Source organism: Pseudopipra pipra, chromosome Z (genome assembly GCF_036250125.1).
Source record: "Pseudopipra pipra isolate bDixPip1 chromosome Z, bDixPip1.hap1, whole genome shotgun sequence".
Classification (NCBI taxonomy): Eukaryota; Metazoa; Chordata; class Aves; order Passeriformes; family Pipridae; genus Pseudopipra; species Pseudopipra pipra.
Window position 1 is genome coordinate 19,031,601 of NC_087581.1, and position 26,797 is coordinate 19,058,397.

A 26,797-nucleotide genomic window follows, 5' to 3' on the forward strand; every position below is an offset into this window, starting at 1 on the left:
GGATATTGGACAGGAATGATCAATCGTTTGCAAGAGATTGAAAAAATCAGTAATTTTATTATAGCACCAGTGTAGTGCATTGTAGTGAGATATTCGAAATCTGTTGTGAGTTGGGGTGAAGTTCTCTTGCTTGGCCTTAGTCCAAAGCTGATTAATTTGAAGAAAATAGCTAGCTTATCTGAACAAGAAGAAATGGAAGTGATTTAATGTTTTGGAAAAAAGATATATATACACACATATACTTCTATTTTTTACAGACTCTGATGGCTGTATTTAATTTAGTTTAATTACTTAAATCTAGGCATAGATGTAGTCTCCAAAGCAGGGCAGTATGCTCTGTGATGATGGAGAGAGGATTTGTAAAAAAGTAAAGGAATAGTGACTATTATGACCCTAGTAGAAATACATCCTTATTTTCTGCATCTGGATCCAAATGGGATACTTGAACATAAAATTCTCAAACACAGGTGAGAAGTTTCAAATAAATAACAGTATTGGTAAACACAGTGGACTTTTATAAAAATATGATTAACTGTATGTTTTGTTGCTAAAGATTAAACCTTCTTCATGTAAAGCCCTGGAAGAAACTGGATGAAGCAACCAATGATCCTGAACAGGAAATACCAATTGGAGTTACTTTCAGGGACTGGTGGGGGTGTAAAGGACTTCCCACACCTAGTTGTATGCCAAAATCAGGGGTAGGTTAATACTAACATGACATACGATTTTCTTTGCTGTTCAATGGCTCAACTAAAATGGCATTTTTTTGGCATTTTGTCAATTTCTCAGTAAACAGATTAACATAATAAAACCCTATTCCAGCTCATTTGGTGGCAGTCTCAGTAGAGAAGCCAGGGATTAAATGAGCGTGAAAACAAAACTACCTCTGTCCTTAGATGTGGTCTCTGCAGAGCACAATTAAGGAGCATAAGGTAAGCAGCACGTACAAATACACCCTGCTGTCAGCTTTGAGTGTTGTGTGGTGGCTGAGCACAACTCCGGGTTCCAGGACTGTTAAGATGGCATATTGCACACACAGTAGGTTATCAAATACCCATTTCAAACAATCCAGGAAATTAAACAGAAACCCACTTCCATCAATGCACTGTTGTGATCCAAACCACACCAATACCGAAGCTGTGTGATCCCGGTGCACACACCGGCTGCTTTTCAAACATATGTGTACGTAACTCTATCAACATGCGTTTTCAGTACCATTGTGTTGCATTAGTAGTGTTGAAATACTTGGAAAACACGCGGCAGCGTTCCAAAGTTTACGTGAAACAGTGTGCCTATACACGCGGCATTAATCGTTGTTGTTTGCATCCAAGTTCACTGTGGCATATCCAAACACCCCAGCGTGGGTGGAGGCCGTCAGTTTTTCCCTTGGGTGTGTTCGTTCCCCCTGACTTGGTGACTCCAAGTCAGGCAGTACGAAGTGTGATGAAGCAGGGGTGGCATGGCCACGACGATGCGAGGCGCAGCGCCTTGATGGCGTGAGCCATTGCCTTAGCGGTTTGCACAGAGGGTGTGCAACCATTACATTTAGGAAGATGAGCTGCTTACGAGAAAACTTTTATCATTCAGGATTGAATTTGCCAGCGCCCCTTCTGAAGACAAATGAGGACAGGCCCATGGCGGTGCCCCCGCGGGCCCCAGGCCGGGCAGCGGCGGGAGAAGCCATTCCATGCGGCGGGACACGGCCCTTCCCGGCGCCGCTCCCGCCTCTCGCCAGCCCCGCGCCAGCGCCCCCCGCCCAGCCCCATTGGCCGCGCGGCCTGTCCCTCACGGCCCCCCGGCTCGTGACTGGCTGCGAGGCGGCCCCACGCGCTCGGCCCCGCGGCGGTGCAGGCAGGGCGGGGGGGCGGGAGCGCGGTGGGACCCGGTGTGGCCGCCAGTCCCCTCCTCCCGCCCAGCACAGCTAGTGCGGACGCGCTCGCCGCGCCTGCCCGATCCCGCGCCCGCCTGCGCCGCCGCCAGGTCCCAGCCCGGGCTCCGCTCCCGCCCCCGCCCCTCTCTCGTCCCCCCCGCCGCCGCTGCAGTGCCTTCCCCGGCCTGGCAAGCGGTGCGCGGCGCCTGCAGCAGCAGGGGCGCGGCGGCTTCGCCTGCGGCCACCTCCCCTTCCCCCCGCCGCGTGTCTGCCCCGGGGCGCTCGTTTCCCCTCCCCACAGCTCCGCCGCCTCCCCGCGCCCCTCGCTGCCGCGGCCGGGGAGGGGGGCGGGAGGCTGAAGAGGCGGGAGAAGGGGGCGGTGTGCGAGAGGAGGCGGGGAGCGAGGGTGGCGGCGGCGGGCAGGTGAGGCAGGCGGCCATCCCGTTCCCCTTCCGCCCTCGGCCGCGGCGGCGGGCGCGGGTGTGCGGGGCGGCGGCCGCGCTCGGGCAGCGGAACCGGGTGGAGCGGCAGTGCCCGTCGGGCCGGGGGGGCGGGCGGGGGGCGGTGGAGCCGGGCCGGGCCGCTCTGGGGGCGGGGGGCACTGCGGTGTTGCAGCCGGGCGGTTTCGGGGCCGGGCGGGGCCGGCGCGACGCGGCGCCGCCCGCGGGGCAGACCCCGGCGGGGGGCGGGAGGAGCCCGGCTATGCTGCCGCCTTCGCACACGCTCCGCGAACTCCCTCGTCCTCGCCGAAAGCCGTAACATTCCTTCCTCCCCCCTCCCCCCCCCCCCCGCCCCATTCCTCCTTTATGTGAAGAAAACTCGATTGGATGTAATGCATTTCCGTGGGGTCGGAAGAAAGTCCTGCCTGCTGGATCTGGTTTAGACGCCCCGACAAAAAAGGTAAATTAAATAGGGAAGGTTCGGGGAGCAGCAGCAACAAAAACGACAGAAAAATCCTTCCTCTGCGAAGGGGGTGGGGAAAAAGGAAGGAGTTCACGCCTCATTTTGATATCCTGTTTTTGGCCTTTATTTTTCTCTGTTTTCCGCCTTGCATAGTTTAGCTGCCCTTTGTGTTTCTCCCCCTCTCGTCGAAACGCTGCCTTTGTGAACGTAGTCGCTGGTTTCATGGAGGCTTAGGAAGGAGTTTGGGGAAACCGAAAGTTTTTAATCTCCTAGGACACAGAAGTTTCTTTGTTTGGTCCGAGAAGGTACTGAGCTGAAACTGCTGGACTCCGTGATTGCTGCTTCAGCTCCTTCCCTTCCAAAACGTTTGGTAACCCTGCAAATATAATTAAGTTACCGGGAAATGAGAAAGTCCTAAAGCAGGAGGTGATATCTTTTATTTAATCGAATGATCTTGAGCCTTCTCGCTCCCTGTGTCTGCCTTGTTTTCTGGAATATCTCTGAATGTCTGGCCGGACTTCTTCAAGATTACTGTTAACTTTCTTTATAAAAATATGCCCCCCTGGTCCTCTATAAATGTCGCAGTTTCCCCCCTCGACTGCTGCCACCACTTCTTCCTCTTTGCCCCCTCTCTGTTCTCAAGGTGACGAGTTGGACTGCATATTTTTCGGCCTGTCTAGCAGAAGTCTGTACTGCATTTTGATCTTTGAAAAGTGTATCTTAAGAACCTTAGTTTAAAACAAAATAGAAAACAAGACCAAAACAGCTAGGTAGTTGTCTGACTTTCTTAGTACACGCAATTGAACTTGCAAGTTAATGTAGCCTTGTTTGGTTTTGATGACCACTTTCCCCTTCATAATTCTTGAAAGAACTTCATTTTGAAGCTGTTGAAGAGGAAACTAAATATGAAGTTTTGGTGTAGGGTGCTGATGCTTTTTATGCCGACTAACTAGTTGCATTTAGTGAAGACAGTATTGCTCACCACAGGTTTATTTCCCATGCCTCAAAGAGCCAATTATCGGTTAGTTTTCATGAAGGCAAAGAATTTCTCATATTGTGAATGTTCAAAATGAGCTAGAAGCCATAGCTCTGTGTTAGCTTGCTTGATGTTTGTTCTTGTTTGAAGAAAAAATTTGTAATCCAGCTCCATCTGTTTGATATACTGTGAGGAAAAATGTTAATTGCCGAAAGTGGTTTCAATGGCTGATAGCAAATAAATAATTTGATTTCCAATTTATAGACTTACCTTTCGAGGCAGCGGTAAGGGTTCCTTAGGATTCAGAAAGGTCTGCACAAAATAAATGGTAGGGAACTTTGATTTCCTTATATGGCTGCTGCTTGGCAGAAAAGCAATACAGTCTAAATAGAGTAATCCTTTTACAAAGAACGATCCCTTTCCAGAGCAGGGTTTCAGTCCCAATAATGACTTGAGATTCTTGAGGGGAGGGTGAGAAATTGTAGCAGTGCATGACAAATTTAGTTGTAAACCACTATGTTAGTAATGAAGGCAATTTTGTATCTTTTCAGACCTTTTGTGTTTCTCATGATGCACTTGATATTTTTCAGTGCCATGGAGAAGAATAGTTCCTTGTAGTGGAGGCACAACTTTTTGTGCTAGTGTTTTGTCATGATGGTAGCTATGGAGAAGGCCCTTTTTAATGTTGAAAGTGTAATTCAGTACTGCTTACAGCTAATAGTTATATCATAGAATGCCATCATGTCATTAACATAGTTTAGAAGTTACGAAGGGATGTATTCTTTCTTGAGATCAATGATCTCAACTAAAAATCAGTCTGACATTGATATTCATCTTACGAACAAAATTATTTAAGTTTACACATGGTAGCTCATGTGCTTGAAACAGCACTTTTATCACTATGTGTCGATGGCTTGGGGAGATGTTCTTTTGACGTGGTGGTTCTTGCTCGTGAATTAAATTAAGCTCAACCGAACATTGCTAATTTTAAGAAGGTATGCTTGCAATCGTAGAGCTGGAAGTTACTGCATGTGATATACCATGGAATGTGATTATCATTAGGATGATTATCATATTAGTAAAAATATGAATAGGACTGTCTTATGGATAAGCTGTGCAATAGATAATGTTGAGTGTAAATGTAGAGCTCTGTGGGGTATCAATTTGCACATCATATTCATATAGAGTTGATGAGGGTGCTCCATGGAGAAAATATTAATGATTGATAGTTGCTTAGTGTATTAAGCTGGTGGTCTAAGAAAACACTGTTATGATTCTCAGTGGAGTTTGTTCAGAGGCATAAAGAGCCACACTTGGAAGATCAAAGCTAAGGAAAGGCGTGATCATATGTAACATACATTATACGTAGCGTTTTAGCAGTAGGTTCTGGAAGTAGAAGGGAATGGGAGCAAATTCCTCAGCTTGGCTTTCCTGTAGCGCTGTAATGAATCATTGTCTGTCTGCTTTGCATTCTTGTTTTGTTTTTGTCTTTCCTGCTCCCAAGCAAAAAGGAAAATCTTTTAGGGAGAATGTTATGTAAAGATCAGATGGTGGATATGTCACATCTTCAGCAGATTCTCCCCATGGAGTAACCTGATCTGCTGAAGGTGTGCCTGACATTTAGTCCACATGGAGGAATTAGAAATCTAACCTTTTCCGTATGAGTAACTGGTTGAGTTGATGGAAGAGCTACTCTTATGGATATGAAAGTAATAGACTATATTCCTATGTGAGCATGCAGATGTTGATGGTGATAGTTGATACAGATAGTTAAATGAAAATGACCTGGAAAATGAAGATTTATAAACATTGCTGGTTTACCTTGTCAGTTTCTAAGTAAGTAAAACAATGTGTCAGACAGTGCTTTTTTCATATCAGAATGAAAACATTGAGGGTAACATATATCAGTTTGAGTAGTAAATAGTCCATAGATAACTGTATATGTGGGCTTTTTTTAAGCATTTTTTTGTTGTAAAAAGATTACTGAAATACAGCTTTCATGTTGAACTAGGAATACAATGTTCAGGTATTGCGAGTAAAATGTTAAGATTAGAAAGTAGGGTACTGATTTAGGGGAGATTTATGTATCTCATCTTCCACCTAATTAAAAATGGAAGAAATTATTATTGCTAAGATGGAATCAATAGTATTTTTCTTACATAGTAATCTCAGGATAACTAGGCTTTTTTGCTGTTCACCATCATTAGTTACCAGTGCTTCTTAAGATACTTGTTTCTCTGATGCTTAAATTTCAGTACAGGTGTTTGAATTATTACTCTCTGCACATTCCCTAGAGGGAGTACAGAAGCATGATATTTCAACACTAGGTTGCACCTTCCACCCTTAAAAATACATTGTGACTTTCCATAATTGGGAAAAATAAAGCCCAGCAAATCTCTTAATTTGGTTTAAATGAAACCAAACTGAAGTGTACTTAATGTGGGAGAACATCAGCATTGCAACTGTCTTCCCTAGGGTAGTTTAAATTGAAAAGTAGATTAGTTCTTTCTGTAACTGGAATTAATTTGTAGATACTTGATACTAAACGATCATTATATGTAGAAACAAGCAGTGATGATTAAGTGGAATCTGAGGACAATGTGAACAATTTTGACAGCTGTGTCTGTCCTGGTAGTTGTAATAATATCGGAAGGTAACCAAGCCTTTGAAGTCTCAATCTTGTTAGATAAGATGCTTTGTACTCTCCTTCCATCTTTATCCACTTCAGTAGATAGTGAATGGGGTGGCCACATTCTTCTCTTGTAATTTTGGCATGGCCAAGAAAACATAAGGTAACAAGTCTCTTACACAGCTTTGATTAAGAAGGAATGCCTTATGCCATCCTCTGTTCGGTATCTCGTCAATGATTAGGCACAGACTAAAGATTATTTATGACAGTAGGGACAACTGCTGTCCCTAGAAGAGCACAGCTACTGAAAAGATGGTCGTTCCAAAATGCATGACTTTTTTTCATAGTTGCTCAATCTTAAGTATCCAATATTAAGCAGTGTCGCATCTTTTGTAAATAGACTATGGTTTCTCAAACTTTTATATCTTTTTTTGTATGATTTAATTCTACAAGTGTAAGGCTATATTATATGTACAAAGTAAAACAACTGCTGAAAGTACATGTTCTTTAATGTTTCCTTACTTAGATGCACATTGTAAGAATAACAACTGGAAGAAACCGTAGATCAGTATTTCCATAGTAGCCAGTTTGGAATTCACTGGATACATAAACTTCTTTACAAACAAAGTCTTCTAAGCACACTGAAGTCTCCGGATTTGTGCAGTTCAGTATGTACAGTGCTGTGATTCATGTCTTGTAGGCCCTGTCTTGAAGTTGGCTGGGGTGGAATGAACAGATATATATAGACATGGTCCAAGTAGTGAATACGTTGTCTGTTCTGGACTATCACATGCTTTCAGTGGGAGAGACTGCAGCTGTTTTGAGTAGAATTTCCTTTCTAGGAAGAAACAGGTAAGACAGAAATAGTTGTTTTAGGAGTGTTGAGTTCTCTTGAGCTTAAAATTACACTTCTGAAATAGATGGCTGGAGTATAATTGTCTTGCTGAGAGCTCCTAGTGCTCAATGGCTGCTTCTTGTGTCAATTGTCTGGGGCCAGCTTTAGGAATAGAAGAAACTTTGAGGTGGTTTGAAGTGTTAGTAAAAGATACAAACACTTGAAAAGCTTAGAATTTAAGTCTTAATTTGGAATGGATGATATTTTCCTGTGAAGTGGCCAAGGCCCTATTCTCTTTGCTGGGGAAAACTCCAGTGCTACTAAATAAACTCAAAGTACTTGAAGTTCTGTTAGTATATTAAAGGTAGCTGCAGAAGGATGGTCTTGGTTTTTAAAAGTACTGTGCTTTGAGTTTTACTGCTACCTTTGAAGCCTTCTCACTTGTTTTTCAACTCTGGTTGGCATGAGAAGTTCCTGTAGCAGCTGCATAAGAGGCTTCATCTTCCCAGGCAGTTCTGGAAGAGAAGTTTCATGTTCTTCCTTAGTCTTCTCTCACATGATGTAAGGTCTGTGATTTGTAGAATTTATTTCTTCAGTCTTCTTTGCCCTTCTTAATCTTGGAGTTTTTCACCACATGTGTTCCAAAACTTCCAAGTTTTAAGGAGGAGAGGGCATAGATCAGCTATGATCTACATCAGTGCTCTAGACAAACATCTGAAATGCAATGCCAGATGCCTGTGAATGTCAGTCCCAGACATCCAATGACTATGGATGTCATTGTAAGTGTTTGAATGGTGGAAAGTGTTTCCAAGCTTGTCTGGAAGACTTCTGGTAGACTGCTAAATTTTGAGAGCTGCTGCTTTTTCCCCAGTATGTGATTGTAGTCTTTCTGGCATTACTCTCTCAGAGGGGAGGAATGATAGTTTAGAAGATCAACTGTATTGTCAACAATTTTGTCAAATTACTGCAGGTCTCCTCTACTTACAGGTAACCCTGAAGATAGGATGGATTTTTATATTTGAAACTGGATATTGGAGGACATTTACTAATGCAAATTGCAGTTTTGTTTTGGTTTGTTTTTTTTTCCACTGTGGAAACATTATGCTTAATAGTCTGTAAGTGCTTATGCACACTCATGGTTAAAACAACAGTAGTATATACAAGGCTGAGGCCTGTATTTTCAATGAAACTAAACTGAAAAGTGTGTCAGCATAGCAGCCTAAATGTTTTGTGACTTAAATGCTTTGTAAATGTTCACTTTCCATGCTCATGCTATTGAATATAGTATGTAGGTGTTGAATTTACTTAGTTTCCACTTTGGCCTTTGAGATAGGTGTACCTGGAAGAGGAGGTGCATGTGCATATAGCAGATAATGTTCGCCGATGCCCTGCTGCTGGTATGTTTGCTTGCTGTGGCATGTTAGTCTGTGGTGACCTGGAATGTGAGCTTGGTAGTTAGCTCCTTTTAGGAGAACATACTCATTTTGGGTTTCTTCTGGTTACATAATTCTGAGGTGCTATATATTTGTGGGGGATTGGCAATAAAATTTGACACTGACGGAGAAAACTGAAAAGTTCACATCTTTCTGTTTCATTGCTATTCAGTCTTTATAAAATTTATTTCTGTTGTGCTTTAGTAAACATACACAAGGTCATTTATTTTAAGTAATTACTTAGTTATTTAGTAGATTTTCGTGGAGTTAGAGGGAATTGTATGTAGAGTGCTAGAAAATGATATTTGGAACAAACCTACAGTTTTACTTGTGACTGTCAGGTCACTTTTGTTGGTTCACATACGGGTTTTGGGAAACTATTAAAAACAAGGTAACAAATATTAGGGATTCCACTCTTAAGTAAGAGGAGGTGAGATTAAACATGTCTCTTTCCATCCTTTCTCTTAATGTGACAGGAAGGGAAAATCAAATGAAATTTATAATTTGTCAATCCATCTGGCTGCGATCCTGGTGGATAAGATTAGAAACATTAATATGAAGGAAGGAAAAACGCCCAGAGCTTTATTATTTTACTATACTATTGTTTCACTATAGTGCATCTTAGGAGAGATTTTTTTTCCTGAACAATATTTTGTGAGGGAGTGAGCTTTCTGTGGCTGTTAGACAATCCTATTCTTCCAGTGTGTTATCCTTAAACTGCATGTTAAGGCTTTGGGTCTGGTACAAGAAATTTCATCCAACTAGATGAAAATATAAACAATACAAGTACTAGAAAAGCAAGATATACTTAAAATGGATTTTAGTAGACTTAGATGGGAATAATTTATTCTTTTGCTTGTATTTGTCTGGGTGAGTTTGTCAGTTTTTCAGGGAGCATTTATTTTGTCTTGCTTTACTGAAACAAAGCAAAAGAAATGCTGAGGATCAGGGCATTACTGTGTGCTTTTGCAATGCTGCTCTTACTAGGGAAAGACTGTAGAGCAGACAAACATATCTGTGGAATTTTCCTGTGGGAAATCTGTGGGATCTGTGGGAGAGGTGTTGTAAAGATTTCAAATGTCCTGTAGCCTTTCGTGACATCAGTGTTACTGAATTGGTTTTGCAGCTGCAGATGGTGACACATTGAGGGAAAGGTTACGGCCTTGTCAATGGAGCAGGTTAGAAGAAAATGTTAGGGGATGGGAGAGAATCATGTCTTTAATCAATATTTTTTTTCCTCATCCTCTCTCTTACTTTGCTTCTCCCTTTACATAAACCAACCAATGAAGAACCAACAAATCATTCCTTTAACTTTTAAACACAGTGCTTTCTCTCATCTGCGGAGCGAGTCCCTGCTTATTTCCACAAACTTAAATATATATGTCTCATTTTAGGTCCATAGTTCACCCATCATTCCATTGGTGTTAAGTTTTGACCAAGCTTTAAGTTTCAACTTCAGAGTATGAAATATCTACAGAGGATATTTCTCAAAATCAGAACGGTACTCATTTTCCCCAATCTTGTATTAATTTGATTTTGATCTTTGAGAAGTCTGAAGAGAAGTACACACTGGGCAATTCACATTATTCGAAATAACAGCTGTGAAATTCTCTGAAATTCCTACATTGTGCTCTTCAGTCACTTTTTCCTGTTCTGAGAAAAAGAGGGTGACATGTTAATAGCAAATCAGCATGGCACTGTCCCACTTTTTACTTCAGTAGTGTCAAAGGAGTATTGTACCTCTGTTTTTTTCTCTTGCTGGAAAGCACAGGATGTCAGAAATTAAGTAACACTTTGAGTTATTATTAAATCAACTTTGAATGCAGTTTTGAGGCTGTAATTAGCATTGTGATGAGAAGGAAGACTCTTAGTTCTACTTAAACCTCCTGTCAGGTGAAAAACTTTTTTCTGACTTCAGATAGTTAATTATTATCTTGAACTATGTTGAAAGCAGCACTTTTAGAGAAAATGTATTTAAATATAATTATCTTAACTTTCAAGTTATTCTTAAAATTTTTATTGTAAGCAGTAAACTATTGTTCTTCCCTTTCTAAAGAGGCAAAAATACTTTGGAAACCATTCAAGAATAGCCTTCTGTTAGTTTGGTTTTATCAGTTGCTTATCTGATCTCCAGAATGCCTGATGTAGTAAAATAAAAATAGCAGCTCTTTTTTCTTTAATCATCATCCATTGACTTAGAGGAACACAACACCAAGGAAAGAGAAAAATAATTTAGTACAAAAATACTAGCTTAAACGTTTCATCACTGTGTTGGGAGTAAAAAGAGATTATTAATTGGCAAAAATCAAATATGCATTGTGAGAGAAAAGCTGAGTAAATAGAGGACAAGAATAACGGTGCTTAGCCACATGGAAATATGAAGAGTGGTGTAGTTCGAACCACAGCCAATGCAGAGAGGAGTAATTCTGGTGCATCACAGTTATGAGCAACTAATTGGAGTGTATCAGGATCTGTGTATCAGTTGTAAAATTAATACAGAGAAAAAACAATAGGCAGAGGTACAGTTCAGGGGTTTCTTTATCTGTCCAGGACAGGAAGTCCTAAAACTGCTGAGAATAATGTGTAAACAAAAACCAAACTGGCTTAAGGTGAATGACACTTAGTAGACGGAGACGTAAGTGTTTAATTAAAGATGGAAGACTTATAAAGTAAAATGGAAGTCTGGTTCTATATACTGTTTCTCTAAAGTAGTAACTTCCATTAGAGCACTGCATAGTCTTTCGAGTGTCAGGGTGTGTATTTATTTGTGTTTTTGGTAGGATATATTTTTTTGAAATCTGCCAAATTCAAAACAGGGAATATACATATCTGCATGTACTTCTCTTTTGCACTCTGATCTATGAATGTGTTTCCACGTGTGTTCCTGTTACCATAGAGTCTGTGTAACCAGTCTGGATTTGGTGGAATAGTGTTTCTAATTTTGGTCACTAGAGAGTTTTGAGTGTGATTCTTTCTTCCCCTCCCATGTACTCAACATCTGCTTACTTTGTGTCTTCAGGTATTATATTGTTTGGGGCCTGCTGTGTTCTTCTGACCTCTGTTGTTTGATCCATCCTACCTTTAGGTAGGAATTCTGGCAATTACTTTTTTGGGGGAAGTGCTGTAAAGCAGGGCATCAGGGGCTGTTTTGTTTTTGTATGTAGACTACACAGTTTATCAAGCAAACCAGAAAATTAAGTAACGAGAAATTTTATGGTAAGAAGTGGTCTCCTTTTTTTATTATTATTTTTTTCCCTTTTCTGTTTTCATTTGTGCTGAACAATAGTTCAACAAATAACTTCAGATTGTCTGAAGTTATCTGCAGGCACTTATGTGGAGGGTTTAGTTAATAGATGAGAACTTTTCTTGTGTATTGAAATAATGCATATGTACAGCAGTGCAGCTTACTTATCAAAAAGTTTGATGTCTGCTGCAGATGTCTGCATAGTCTTAAGGAGTGGCTTCCTGGCTGCATTGTACATGAAGTGCCAAACACTGAGAGGAGTTTTGTTCTGGAATGCCAAATTACTTAAATCCATTCAGGAAGCAACATATGTCAAAGGAATAAAAATATCATACTCGTGAAACAGAATATGGTAGTTATGTTTTTCAAACCTATTTTATTTCCTGAATTAAGGAGTTAAAAAGGACTTCTTGTATTGAGGATAGTATTAAATAGTAACTGCTGACTTTCAGCATTTTTGCTGCTGTTTGTTTCCCCATCCCCTATTTTTACTTTTGATTAACATATACTATAGATGGAAACTGAAACAAGCGTTCTATCAGTAGGGTTGCTCTATAGGAAAAAGAGAATTATGTATTCCTCCTTGGATATCTAGGCCTGTGCACAGCATAGAGTTTTGGTGGGTGGTTTGGGTTTTTTTGGTTGGTTGAAGAGGGTTTTTTTTGGTGTGTTGTTTTTTTTTTTCCTTAGGGCACTGTGAGAGATGTATGTAATTGCTTGATATTGCAGGTAGAAACCAGGGTTGATGAAAATAAAAAATGAGTAGTAAAGTATTTTTCTTCTCTCCAATACCTAATTCCCACAAGTTCTCAAGACAAGGGAGTAAGAACATTTACAACTAATAGCTGCAAATATTGCAGGATTTTATTATTATAAAGAAACAAGCCCAAGGCCAAGCATTTTGTTGCATATTATTCCTTGTTTGCAAAGGAGGTGGCAGTCGCATCGATTTCTCCTGTTTGGAAGGCAAAGATATTAAAAATTGCATTGACAGAAAAATACATGTCTCTCTAGAAGCTGTAATTCATCTCACCAGTTTCTAACTAGTATTTTGTGTACATTTTTCTTATCTGAAATAATTTTATAGCCTTTATTTTATAGCTGTCTTAAACCCACAGGAATGAAGTACGTATCTTTTTAAAGCAATTTTGCATGTCCTTTCTGAATGTTTTCTCTTGTTTGTTCTTTCTTTTCAATCACGATGATTAGGCATAGAGTTAAAAATTAACTTCAGTGAATTAACTTGCATCATGTCCTTATTCTTGTTCTGTCTTGTGTAAGAAGTGAGAGATCCCTGAAAGAGGAGAGAGTGAGGGCAAGTGTTTTATTTCCATAGCTGTGGAAGGCATGGATTTATTTAAATAAAGCATTTAACAATAAAGTAGCTTCATGGGAAGCAGAGGCCATAATTATTATAATTTTTGTGCTTTTTCTTGGATTTTAAGAGCTCAGTTGTGAACCATGATTGGAAGCTTGATATGCTCCTGTTTCCTGGATTGAAAGGGGAGATGCTGGTGGGGATTTTTTTAATTTTAAATTCTACTCCCTGAGATTTTTGGCTATCCCATGGTAATGGTACCACCACTTAGAGACGTGCTCGTCTGCTGAGAGATGAGGCAACTTCTGGATTGCCTCTCTGTGTCTAGATCTGAGTCAGCTGGATTATCATAGGCTTTTGTATTTGGTTCTGGCAGTCCACCAGTCTTCCCTCATTATGGTGTGTGTTAGTTTGACTGGTCTCAGCCTTCTTTGGGGTAGTTATGAGAAAATCTATAGGAACATGTTCAGGTATACAAGAAATTTCTTCTTCCTCAGCCTTCATTCTCCTGTGAAGTGTGGTGTTTATCTTCATTGTAGTCACCAAGTTTTGTGTTTCATGAAGGAGTAGTGGTCCTGCTAACCAAAGAGAGGCCTGACCTGATCAAGGACAATTAATTCCAGTGTTTCTGCTTGTCTCCCAGGTGTCAATGGCTACAGCAGTGCTCTAGCTATTGAATTGTAGGAAGTACCAGAAGTAGTAGCACAAAGAAATGTTCTGCCAGGCCTATGTTTTCCTTCTGTCCTTTTGTGTATCAGAAATGTACTTCCAGTGTATCATGGTAAGCATCTGTGGGTGTCACCATCCTCCCCACACCTTAGATCTGTCTATTATTTCTGTTGAGTTCGGCCTGGTTTACTGACGTTTTCAGTATGAAATATCAAGTTAAAACCTTACTTGCACTTCAGCCCTTGTCATCATTAGTAACTGGAATTAATTTTCAAATGGATTTGGAAATTAGTTCATGCATCTGTGTTCAAGTTGCACTTGCTACTGTCTTAGTGCTAATGCAATTCCACAAAGCCTAATCTTAACACAAATTTGGGTTTTGCTGTTTGGAACCTGTAAATGTCACAAATTGCTGTATATTTGCAACTGTTATGATATGTTGTCTTTTCTCTCTCTTTGACCAACCTAAACTCTCGTCAAAGCACTCGTCATTTCTAGTTTTAATAGACAAGTATCTAGAGAGGTTTTTTACTTCCTTGACACTTGTTCCGATTTTTTCCCTAAGATCTGTTTTTCCTAAGATTTTACATGTTGATGGCATTGTAAATATCTCTTTTATACCTCTCCATTAAGCAGTTGTGTTGTTTTATTTTATTTTTGGTTAGTGTTATTTTAAAGTACTTCTAAATTTAATTTTACTGTGATTTAATTAACCATGACATATAATTGTTGTGACTTTTAAGAGCATATTGACTGTTATACTTTGTTTCATCCTTTCTTGATTTCTTCCTTCTCCTTAGGCTCTCCAAGACCTTGATAATGTTTGACTTGGGAGCAGACTAAAAGACAACATCCTGGAAGAATTACTATTTTTTTAAAATTAATTTAATTTTTTAGATTAATTTTTTTTAATTAAAAAGAAGCTGTTTCCATATCTTCCTATCAGGATTTACTGTTAAGCATGTTTTTTCAGGTGCGTGACTTGTAGTTAATGAATTAGTAGCAGAGGCTGTAGAAGAGGAATTTGTATGAGAAACTTGGGTGCCCTGTAGAGGCTGGTTTCATCCATAGCAATTAATAGTCTTGCTTTAAATCTAAACACATGAAGGTTAACAGAAACTGTCTTATTTAATGGATTTCTTATAGGAAAAATCACCTTTACCATTAAGATTGGAAGTAGGCTGCATTCTGCTGTAGGTAATGGCATCTTCTGCTATAAAGTGGCAGTTTCTGATGCTCTAATAAGCTTGAGGTGCATTTTGTGCATCTTCACTTAGATTTTAAGAGCAGTGGGACAGATGCATCTAGAGCAGTGGCACTGTTTTGTATATAAATATAAATTTTTCTTTTTACAAATCTATTCAGTATATCTGTTAATGGTTTGAATTACAGGTTGATATTCATTGAATATTTTTCTAAATGTTTTTTAATCTTAATATTACAATCAGGTCAAAGTGAACAACTGACACTTTTTATCATTATTACTTCTTGACGGCACCTTCTTATATTGGTCACTTTGGAATTTAGAAGGGTTTTTTTTTTTTGTTAAAGTAAGTTTTTTTTGGAAAGTAAGTGCATGTAGGTTTTTAACTTACTGTGTTGGGAATGATGGTCTATATACTTTTGTGCACTTCAGTCTCATTCTGTCAAGCCTTTTATAAATTCAAAGCATTGCTGTGTAGGAAAGTGATTGACTTTTTGTTGCAAAAACACGCACAGCACTTTCCGAGCAAGGTTGTCTTGCAGTTTAGACCACATCCTGTAAATATTTTTTTCAGTTCTGTAGAAGTCTACCTGCTGATACAGTCACTGTCTGGACCATAACTGTTTACTGAATTGACTTACCATCTTTACTTCTTCTTGGTTGCCTCTAGATACTTAGCATGGTTAATCTTGTTTGTTTGTTTGTTTTAATTACTCGTCCTTGTAACCTCCACCAAAACTATCAAGCTGATCTAAATAGAAAAAAGTTCTCCCCTGATGTCTTGCAAGGTTAGGGTTTTTGTATCAAATACTAGTTGGACCTGTGGTGGGGTTGTGCAAACCCTAGATTTAATAAAAGGCAGGTGTGAGGGGAAAGCAGGGATTAAGTACTCTTTCTTCAGCAGGCTCTAGTTTGAATTTAGCATAATGGAGATTGACTTGCCTTTTGAGTTCCAACAGTTGCTGATTTGGAATAGTCTTTCACTTAGTCACAGTAAATGTAAATGTTGCTGTTCGTCATCAATGATCTGATCCTTGATAATATGTCCATAAAAGTCAAAAGTGCAGTTAAACTCTGGGATACTTACTCAGCTGTCTCTCTTTTGGGGCAGATTTAAAGCGTACCACATCCCCTCTTTCCTGCTTTTTCTTGCCATAGGCATGTTGACTTTGAGACTTGAGGCAGTAGGCTGGGAATTTCATGTCTATCTGTAAAATGTTTTTTAGTTGCTACAAGAATGGGAAATAACTAACCATTGTAAGAACTCAAGTTGGATAAGGAGAAGAAACAGTGAATTCTTTTTCCCTTAAAAGCTCTTTTGCAGAGCACTTGCTTTTGAGACTTATGTACCGAGTTTCTTTAGTTCCTAGGGATTTCTGGTGGCTTTGTATTTTTAATTGTCTAGAGGGATCTTTTGATTGAAATGTGTAGGTCAGCAGAGTTTGAATGTGGCATGCTCTGGCTTCAGATTAGACCTTAAGGCTGGTGTAAATGGTGAACTAGCAGTTGGTATGGTTAGTAAACAAGTTATGTATTATCATAAGTAGAATGATGGACTCACAAATGTCTGTCACAGTGTGGGATACCATTACAGTATTTTACTGTTTCATTACAGATGGACAGTGTAAAATCACCTTAATTCATGGAGGGAATAAAAGTGCATTGTAATTTAGGGGCAAGGAATGAAAAACTAAAAGGCATTTAGCTTTGCCATTCTAAAATCTTCTGGAAAGTTTGCCATTTGGGCATGGAGGTGCTCTGTGGCTCTATTGTGGGGCCATGCATGGTAGCCTCACTTGGCTGGACTGCACTCATGAAGTGCAGATGGCAAAACTTCTGATCTTCCCCTCTGCTCTCCAGAAAGGCCAAGCCCACACAGTGCGGACGAGTTGACACTGATGAGGTAAACAGCAACACTGGTGCCTGTGGTGTTACCCATTTTTTAAGACTCTCTGATACTATGCTTATCTCTACTTCTCTGAAGAGACTAGAGTGCAGTGATCTATAAAAGCACTAGTGAGTTTAAAATTTATTTCTTGTTAGCTGAGTTTAAATTGCTCCCTGCAATGCATTTCTTAGAGCCATTACATGAGAAACCTTTAAACTGAGTTGTGTAGTTTTTTTCCTTCTTCAGGCACACCAGTGTTTTAGCATCAATTACTTCTGTGAGAGAGCTTAGCTGGACATTGCCTGCTTACTGGAATGGTAAGGTGTCAAATGGATAGTTCTGAACACAAGCATTTACACTATTTCTCATGACAGTAGTTGTCTGTATGTTCTGCTCTTTAATCTGCAAAATAACTGCTTATCATCTTGTTGATTGATAAGTATTTGATGTAGCACATGAGGGGAAACAGTGATTGATGGAAGATAATTTCTCTTCCTAGGATTCAAAGATGGAAAAAAGGCTCAGCGGAATATATTATGTCCTAAATTATCTTGAATATTGTATTTGAGAGGATAACTTGTGTTTTAGGCTTTTTCTTTCAAATTATGTAGTACAAGGATTAAGCTATGCAGGATTTAGAGATAGTGAATTCTTACCTAAAGGTATTTTCCAAGTTATGATCTTCTGCATGCTTGAGAGGAACTACTGTAATGATATTAAGTTCTATGGGACTGAAATTTTGAAAATGTGCAGAAGATTTGTTTTCCTTCCTCCCACCCTAGACCAAAAATATACAATGATTTTTTTCTTGAATGCATTCACAGTCTTGTTAAGAACTAAAAAACTAGAAGTGTCTGTTCACCTTGCAAATGAGCATGAAACAGTTGCACATTTTTTCATATTCCCATAATTTATCTACTTCATTTGGGAGAGTCTATCTGTAATAAGAATCTGGAATGTGGTAATTTGGAATGGACTTTGAACCTGAGAGCAAGTGTATCTTTTGGTACAATTTCATATTTTTACTAATCCCTCCCCCTCCAAGTGAATATGTGACTGAAATATTACCAACTGTATTCACTGATTCTGTTTTTTAAGTTATCTTTCTGCTGGATTTTTCATCTTAAAACACTAAGTTTTTGAAGGGTTTTTTGATGCTGTAGTTTTGGGGTCTTGAGTGAGGAGTCAGAGACTCTGAGGGACTGGAGTCTAGTTTCAGTGCAGCTGCTGTGTCTTAAAATGCTGGGCAGAAAAGGCCTGTGAAAGATAACTGTGTATATATATATATATATCTACATTTATTCTGCTGAGTGATTAGAATATAAATTGGACACTGCCTTTTAGGTGTATGTGCATATAGTTGTATCATGGTGTCTTGAAATAAGAGGGGAAAATAGGTGTTTTAAGATCCAAAATAAAATTGTCTCCCTCTCCTAAGATCATGCATTTTCTGGTATCAGTCCTGATACTTGGATATGAACTGTGAGTCTTGTATGCTGGAGTAATAGCCAGTAGTGAAGCAGAGCTTAGTGAGATTAACACATACTTGCTGAAGAGGGTTCCTTTCCTCTCTTCCCCCTGAGTCTTTCATCTGGAGAAGAATTTAGGATCCAATGTCAAATTCACTGTTTAGGTTGTGTACAAATTAATCCAGTTACTCATCATCAAGTACTTAAGCTCACAAAGTACCTGTAAATTGATGCCATCTCCTGCCAATCACCTAGCTTCCAATAACCAGATGATCTGTTAACACTTTGAGGGATAGTAGCCAAGCACTTATTACTGTTTTTTTAACAGCAGAATAAGTATCTATCGAAACAACTTCTTGTAATATAGGCTAATTATTTTTGTGTGTTATCTGTAATAATATGCATCCTCTGTCCCACTTAATTTGAAAAGAATCAGATGTACAAAATATTTACTTGCTTTCAGAAAGTAATTGTGGAGAGCATTTAATTTTTTTATTGTTCGCACCCTACATTATTCTGCATTAATATAGCTGCTAAATTATTGATTTTGTATGTGCACTCCTAGTAATTATGCTCATTAATTCATAGGTTCTTACGTTTCTCTTATTTGAGACTTTGGATTCGGCTAAACTGTGCTCGAAAAAAGGCTAAATAACATTTTTTACTTTGTCCTGGTAGATGAAGAAAATGGAAAGAGAAGAATCCTGTAGTACTAAATGATTTTTTTTCATGTTCGTTGTGAAAGCAGAATGTTAGATTTTATGCATAGATCTACTGATGCAATAGAACTGGCTAACATATATCTCAAATAGTCTTTTTGACATTATTAGAAATTGGTTAATAAAATTTTTCTAAATTAATTTTACTTCTCTAACTGATCTTTTCCATTGCTCACTGCTAGCAATGTAAGTACAACTACTGATAAGATAGTGGTGTGATGATGCTTCTTGGCTCTGGATGGAAATGGGAGTAGCATCCATTGCAATGTTCCATCTGGCACCTTTCTCCAGTAAGCCTAGTCAAAGTGATAGATGGCCTAGGTTTATAATGTGATATTACTGTCATTTAATCATGGGCTCTGGGACATGTTCTTTCGGAGTCTGAAGTGCTTGATAGCAGTACTAACCAAACCTAATTTTTCACAATACTGAAACTAAGTTTCCTATAGCTAAGCAGACCCTGATCTTTCATATTGTAAAAAAATTGAGTAACAGTAACACAGGACTAGAAACAGTACAATGCAAAAAAATCTGTCTCTCTTTTTAATTCATAGCTTTTTCTGAAATGCAGCATGGTTTTCACAAGTGCAGTAATGGAGTAAAATCCAAGCTGATTATTCTCTGTCTTTGCAGCCACAGAAGCTGTAAGACATTGTCTGCATGGGATGATTTTGTATATTCAAGATCAAAAATCCATCTAGTTGTCCTGGTTGTTCATAACTCTTTTGAAATAAGTTTATAACTCAAACGTACTGTGGGTGCTTTTTCATATAGTGACCTGCCCATCAGGGGTTTGAGTTGGAATGGATTGTTGGTATTAATTAGGCAGTGTGTTTTAATTAAAAATTACGAGTCTGTGATAATGAAAAAAACTAAAAGTAGACTGTAGTCTTAGTTCTACTTACTTTCTAAGTTATCAGGTTGCGGGAAAGAAGTGTCAGAGAAAAAGGTCTGTCTTCTACGGGTGTGTAAAATTCTTACTTTCCTACCGCACCTCAGCTCTTAACTTACGGGATCTAGGTTACCACTGAGCACTTGTATCATGGATGCCAGATAGCCACAGACTTGAACAGGTAATCTGGAAGAGTCATCATGTTTGACAGTCCACTGGGTATGCGATTTATATCTTGCATTGAACTGGAATTTTAACCTTCTGTGGAAGATTGCAAGACGGGAGAGGAAAGTTAGTCAGCTCTCTTTAGTTAAGAGGTAAGAAAGCTGTTCCAGGCTTTACATCATAGACCAGCAGTATGTATATGAAGGGAGATGCTGGCTAGATATAAACTTGAATTAATAGGATACTTATGTTAGTATTTTCAGTCATCCAGAAATTTGACTGTAGGTGGAAAAGCACTAGGAAAATTTTAGAAGGTAAGTTCCATAGCTATAAGGGATGACCCAATTTTTTTTATTCCTGAGCAAGCTAGGAAAGTAGCAGTACAGTCATCAACTCTGCCATCCTTCGTAGTTTCTAGCTGTGCTGGCCATGGCACCATGGGGAGCTGATACCAGCAGTGTTTGGAAAAGGTAGCTAAGATGTGTTAAACAGTTCTATTAGTATGGAGGGTTTAGGGCTTGTTAAATCTCAGAGTGTTCTGGAAGTGGCAGAAGCAGTTATTTTAATGACAATTCTGTTGCTCCCATTTGTCTTAGAAACTAAGAATCACAAATTTCCAGGAATCATGAAACTCATTTTTACTGCTGTATATTGAATGCTAATCAGGATCTGACTCTCGAAGAATAGTTTCTTTCAGCAAAGATTCCATTTATCAACCTAGAAACGTAGATTTATTCGACCTTTCTTCTTTTGGGTGGGATGTATTGGCTGTTTTAAAAACAGATGACAAATCTGTTCTTCTGTAATTTATCATTCTTTCTTCTATATTTTGGAACTTTATTTGAACTGACTTCAGAATGTCGTCAAGATGAGGCTATGGGTGCGTTCTGCATGCATCTTAGACTTACTGCATTATTCCAATGTACAAGCCAGGACCACATTTTAAAATGTATCTTCAACATACAGAGTGTATGGCAGTACTCCACAAAAGCTCACTAGGCAGACTAAGCTTCTCAGAAATAGATCCCACTACTTATAAGCAACTGTCTCCACTCTTGCCAACGGCTGTGGCTCCAAACTTTCAAGAAAACCTTAGGTTAAACTAAATGAAAGACAGCTGTCAGGTCCAATTAAAATAATTGCAGCTATTTTTAAAAGCTCATCTGTTGCAAGGAGTTGTATTTCCCCATGAGGGCTGTGGGAGTATTTATGTCTGTATGTGGTATAGATTTTCTTTCAGAGAATGTGCTTGAGAGTCACCAGAACAGTAGCGCTTTAAGATGAAGTAATTCAGTTGAGGTCCTGAACGTAACTTCTTGCTGGTTTTGGTCACGTTTCGTTAACCTGATAATTCAATTAGAACTCCGTTCATACAAGTGGCAGAAAGGGAGTTGTTTTGACCTCTAGCTTGCTAGCAGTGCATATGTTTCAGTTTTGGCTGCCATAGGAGATGATAATAATTTCTGCTTTTTGTGTGTTTTGGCACACCGCTTTCTCTGTTTGCATTACCTTCAGATTTGACAGAAGACAAGAATGAACGTTGATAGGATGGTGGTTGTGGTGGTAAGCTACACATTACCACTTCTTTGTCGTCTTGTGTTTAGTTCTGGTGTAAGTAAATAGTCTTCAGGAATGAAGATTTGGGAAAGGTCATTAACCCTTCGAGCCTGCGCAGTGGATTTTTTTAGGTGAGACACAGTGTGCGCTGAACTGAGCCCACCCTTTAATCCTGAGGTTCATCTGCTGGGGCTGAGCAAAGCTCGGACGGTGGCAGCGAGGTCCTCAGGACGTAGGTTTGTTTAGAGTGACCTTCTCTTAGATGGATGGCCTTACAGGGCTGACGAGCTCCATCTGCCCGGAGGAGTTCCCTGACTGGGAATCAAAGCCGGGCCGTGGCGGTGAGAGTGTTGCATCCTAACCACTAGACCACCAGGGGTCCCCTGTAAGTAAATACATGGATTTGAAACTGTCTTGGTTTTTATGCAAGGCCCCTTACACCATCATCTTGAAAACACTTCTTAATTCTCTTTCACAGATCCATGTGGATGGTTTGATAAACTGTTTGAAGTCCTGGTGAATCTGTGGTCCCAGTTGAGAAACTGATTCAGGCTCCTATGGTGTAGATTGGCAGTGTTGGAGTGATTTGGGTAGGTGACTGTTGAAGAAGATAAGGGAAAAGAAATGTTTTGGGCACACTGACTGTTTCAGTTACGCTGTAAGGGTGCTAATACTATCTTGTCTTGCCCTCTTACGTAAGAATGACAAACTTTTAACTGCTGAATTTGCATTGCAGTAGCTTGTAGGGCCAGTGTGATGAAAGAACTGTGAATTGTGCTTGCTTTCTCTCAAGACACACTGGGGGTATTCACTGCAGTGGCACAGTCTACTGCACTTGGGACACAGAACGTGGTCTGTGTGTCTACATTTTGAAGTTGATGTGGCTCTGTGAGAGCACTTGTGTAGAGGCAACCTGACTTCCATTGCTTCTGGTATATTTTTCTGCATTATTTGTTTACCTTGAATGCAACATAATACATGCAAGTTAATAATTCGTTTGGTAATTGAGTAGCTATGTGCAAAAAATAAAAGCAGTTTCAAACAAATATTTCTGCCCCGGATCAGCTAATTTAGATACTATTCTCCTATCTAAAGTAAGGATCTGGGTTGGTTTTGTTTTGGAGGGGAGTCGGCTTTTTTTTTTCTTCCCAGTTGCATGCATATACTGTTTTGGTTCTGTATACTTTTACATTGTTAGTAATGTAACAAGGGGGTTTTTTTAAAACTTTTTTTTCATCCCATAGTTCAATAGCGGATACATGTAGCTTCTCAGAAAGCGGACATGGGGAACAGGGACAAAACAACTTGAATGATGTGGCTTTTCTTTTTAATCTGTATACCTAATTGAAGTGCCACAAAAATCTTCAGTAGATCACAGTATATTCTGATCACGGTATACTGGAGCAGGATAATATACTGTCCTAGTCTGAATAAGGTCCATTGAGCAAACACATTTTTTATTCTGTTCTTGCCATCTCTTGCTCTGATTCAAGAATGTAGTTAGAATACACCCACAAACCAGCCACAGAAAATGTTTGACTTTTAGAGGGGAAAAATTTTAATGGCAAAAATACTTTTAAAAATGCTTAGTAGTACTGTAGAAATGGTGTGCTTGGAAATGCAAGAGTCTTATGATATTTAAATTAGGAAAAATTATGAAAGGATAGTAAAAGTTGGAACTTTTGCTTGAAAAGAGGTTTGTGGGGAAAGAGTGTGTTTTAATAAAAAAGGTTAGAAATAAAGGCAGGAATTTTTATCTTGAACATATTCTTTTTTGAGAGGAAAATCCTAATTATATCTCTTAAAAGCACTTGATATATTGTGTGAGGGCTTTGGAATTATTGTTTCTGTAGATCCTTGTTTACAGAGAATTGGATAAAGAGCCATCTTTTTCTGTTAAACTTCTGAGGTTTCTTTCACAGTTCACTAGCGAGTGATGCTGTGAAAAAACTGTCACAAAAGAGAAACAATTTTATCATTTAGATAGGCTGAGGCTTCTAACAAGCTATTACTGTCCAGTTTACTGCCTAGCTAACAATAACAAAGTAGAGAGAACAGGCAGGCGTGTACAGCTTGGATTTAGAGGAGGTTCTTTCCTTTGTTATGCTACTAATATTGTTCAGTAACATTGAATATGTATAAGATAATATGCAAATATTTGAATGTTGCTAATAATTTTATGTTAAATTAGAATATTGTTTTATAATCCAAGTCTCATTATGCATCTGCTTGTTTTCACTTTGAAACACTTAAGTCTTATTGGGGTAATTCAAATGGTATGGTTAATCTAGAGTTTATTTCTTTTTGCTTTGCATAGTTTGCTCTTAAATATAGTCCCTTTTTCACTCCTGACAGTTGATTCATTAGCAGACTTGATTAATGAGCCTTTATGAGGGGAAGAAAATGTCTGCTGGGTAAAAAGAACACGATTGGGAAGCAATCCTTTGCAATAGGCTTGTGGCTGCACACATATCTTTAATAGTTGAACTGTAAAGCATGTTGTTATGAAAAATGAAAAATTTGTGGACATTACAAGAGACCTCGTAAGTGTTCCAGATGTTTTGTGATCATCTTGGATAGAGGCTTCTTAATACCAGTTGAGTTCGTGTTCTCCAGCTTCTCAAAAGTTTTTTATAATGAATAGGTTTCTGGGAAAGTTGCTATAATTTGTTAAGCTGCTAAATTCACAGTGAGCACAATACTAAATGCTTAGGTCCAATATGAAGGTAATGTATCAATGTGTATTTACAGTACAGACCTTAAGTGAGTTTCTATCTGTGTATAGCCGAAGTACAGGAAAGAAACTTAAGACCAAACATCAAAACCTAAAATCTGTCAGAGTGGTAGTTTTGTTTGTTTGTTTGTTTTTGTTTTGGATTTTTGTTTGTTTCTGGTTTTTTACTTTCTGTAATCTGTACCCTGCCTGCTGCCTGATAGGTAAATTTGACAAGACCCTGAAATCTTCACTTGTACAGACTATATTTGATCTTCTAACAATGCTTTATATAAGGACACAGTTTTGAAGCTATAAGGAATTACAGTCAAGAAAAGCCTTATTTCATTGTCTCACCATCAAGACTTCCACCTGTATAAAGAAAACAATATTGACTAAAGAAGACCTCCTGTATCCCATCCCTTCAGTATTCTTGTGGCTTCTTTTTTTCATTACATTTTGGACAAGCTCCAAGATTCTTATGTAAACTCTGGTTTGCATATTTAATCTATAAGCCTTCCTGACTTGCTGATTCATTTTTCCTTGGAGCAATAAATGCTGCCCTAAACTGCCCCCTCCTAGTTTTATTTGATGATTTCTGGGGTGAATCACCTGCTAAAACATATCTCAGGTGGTTCAGCTATGAAGGTTGATCCAGTTAGCATGAGATGTATTTTATCTTGGCAGTGCACTTGGGGAACTCATTGTTCTGTCAGCCTGCTGTTCCCTGTAGTGCAGAAGAGGTATGGACAAGCTGTCTCAATAGGTGAAATAATTCTTGGGCCCATGGGCATTTCAACATTAACATATTTTACACTGCTTTGTTGAATGGTATTTTAGTTTAAGGACTCATGAAGCATGGATAGTTAGTTTGTCCCTTAAAATGTGTGCATGGCTAACAGCGTCTAAACAAGTTTAGGTTATCAGAGAGTTGGCTTGTGTAATAAGCTGTCACATGGCCAGAAATGGGTATTCTAAGGAAAACATCCTGTCTCCATCTAGGGAAATTTGTTTAATTGTATGCAAAGACTAGATGTTGAGAAGTTCATGCTTAGATTACGTAAGCAGTTCTTGAATCTTATTTGCTTATTTGAATCTATTTGCTTATTTGTCAATTAGCAAATAAAACTTTCATATACAATGCCATAAATGTGTGTGGTGATGTCAGACAAAAAATATGCATAGACTTGTTCTAACGTACTTAAATAGCATGGCGCATTCTGTCTTCCTCTTCCCTCTCTCCTTGTATATCTACATTGTTCTATGGAGATAGAATCAAGTACTAGCTAATATATGCAAGTAAACTTCCTTCTGACAGTTGTCTTTGAATGTCAGTGCCTATTTCTTCAGTTAAGATATGGCTGTATGGCTTCTGTGCCATTTACAAACCTTACTGACAAGTTTCTTCTGACCCTTTGGTTTCTTGCTTCCCCCGGGCTCCTGTTGTTTTTTTTTTTCCTTAATGATGCAATTGTATCTGTGACAATATGAAAGTATATATTCCTGCTAGTGGGAAGAAATGATGGTGAGACAGAAATGCCTAATAAAATACTTTACTTTCAGTGTTCTCTTAAGCAGTTGTGTGGAGCTGTAATGGATGTGCTGTAGTTTGCTTTTCTGACAAAATACTTTCTTTTATATGAAGTACGAATTGAAAGTGTTTACAAATTCATTTGCAGAAGTATGCGTCCCGTAGCGCTGCTATGTCTGGAGGATCATACAACAATGGTGTGGAGAGCTGTACAGATTGATATGCTAAAAGACTCCCCATCAGTATGAGAAATACAGAATTTGGCTGTCGCTAAATAAGAACAGAAATGGACCACGGAATTTTGAAGCTACCTAATTTGCATCAAGTTCAGTCCAAAGAAGCCTTGTACATAGAAAGCAAAAAGAATGAGTTGCTTTTGATTTGTAGAGAAGGAAGTAGCATGGGAAGTGCTGTGTATTTTGAAATGCCCTGTTACTGTCTTACTGCAGCTTTCATGTCCTTAAAGATTTTTAGCCATCCAGACTTGGACAAAAGGCAGGTGCATAGTGTTTCTGGAGGTCCAGGTGGTCTTCTGACATTTCTTTTGCTGAAGAGCCGATAAGGACAAAGGCAGATGATGATAAGAGTGAGCTAGCTGATAGGTAAGTAGTGCAAAAGGAGCAAGTTTTCCTGTTATGAAGCAGGAGCTTGGTTTTAGGGTAAAGAGAGATGATAGGTTTTCCCCAAAAAGGAATGACTTGAAGTGAACATCAGTTACAGGGAAGAGGGAAATAAAATATCTATTAAAAAACGTGCAGAAAGAAAAAACACAGCTTTATTCT

At 39.0% G+C, this 26,797-nt stretch overlaps 1 protein-coding gene across 7 annotated transcripts in view; it reads left to right on the plus strand.

The window, feature by feature from the left end:
* The first annotated feature begins 2,177 nt into the window (after positions 1-2,177).
* The window catches only part of ERBIN (erbb2 interacting protein), a 110,444-nt gene continuing 85,824 nt past the window's right edge, over positions 2,178-26,797 (plus strand). For 4 of the 7 annotated variants that reach the window (XM_064641895.1, XM_064641897.1, XM_064641899.1 and 1 more), the window contains exon 1: positions 2,537-2,770. The gene's annotated coding sequence lies outside the window, so the exon portion shown is untranslated. Of the gene's footprint in view, positions 2,294-2,535; positions 2,771-26,797 lie in introns of those variants that run through there. The other 3 variants (XM_064641896.1, XM_064641898.1, XM_064641901.1) reach the window with 3 other exon arrangements.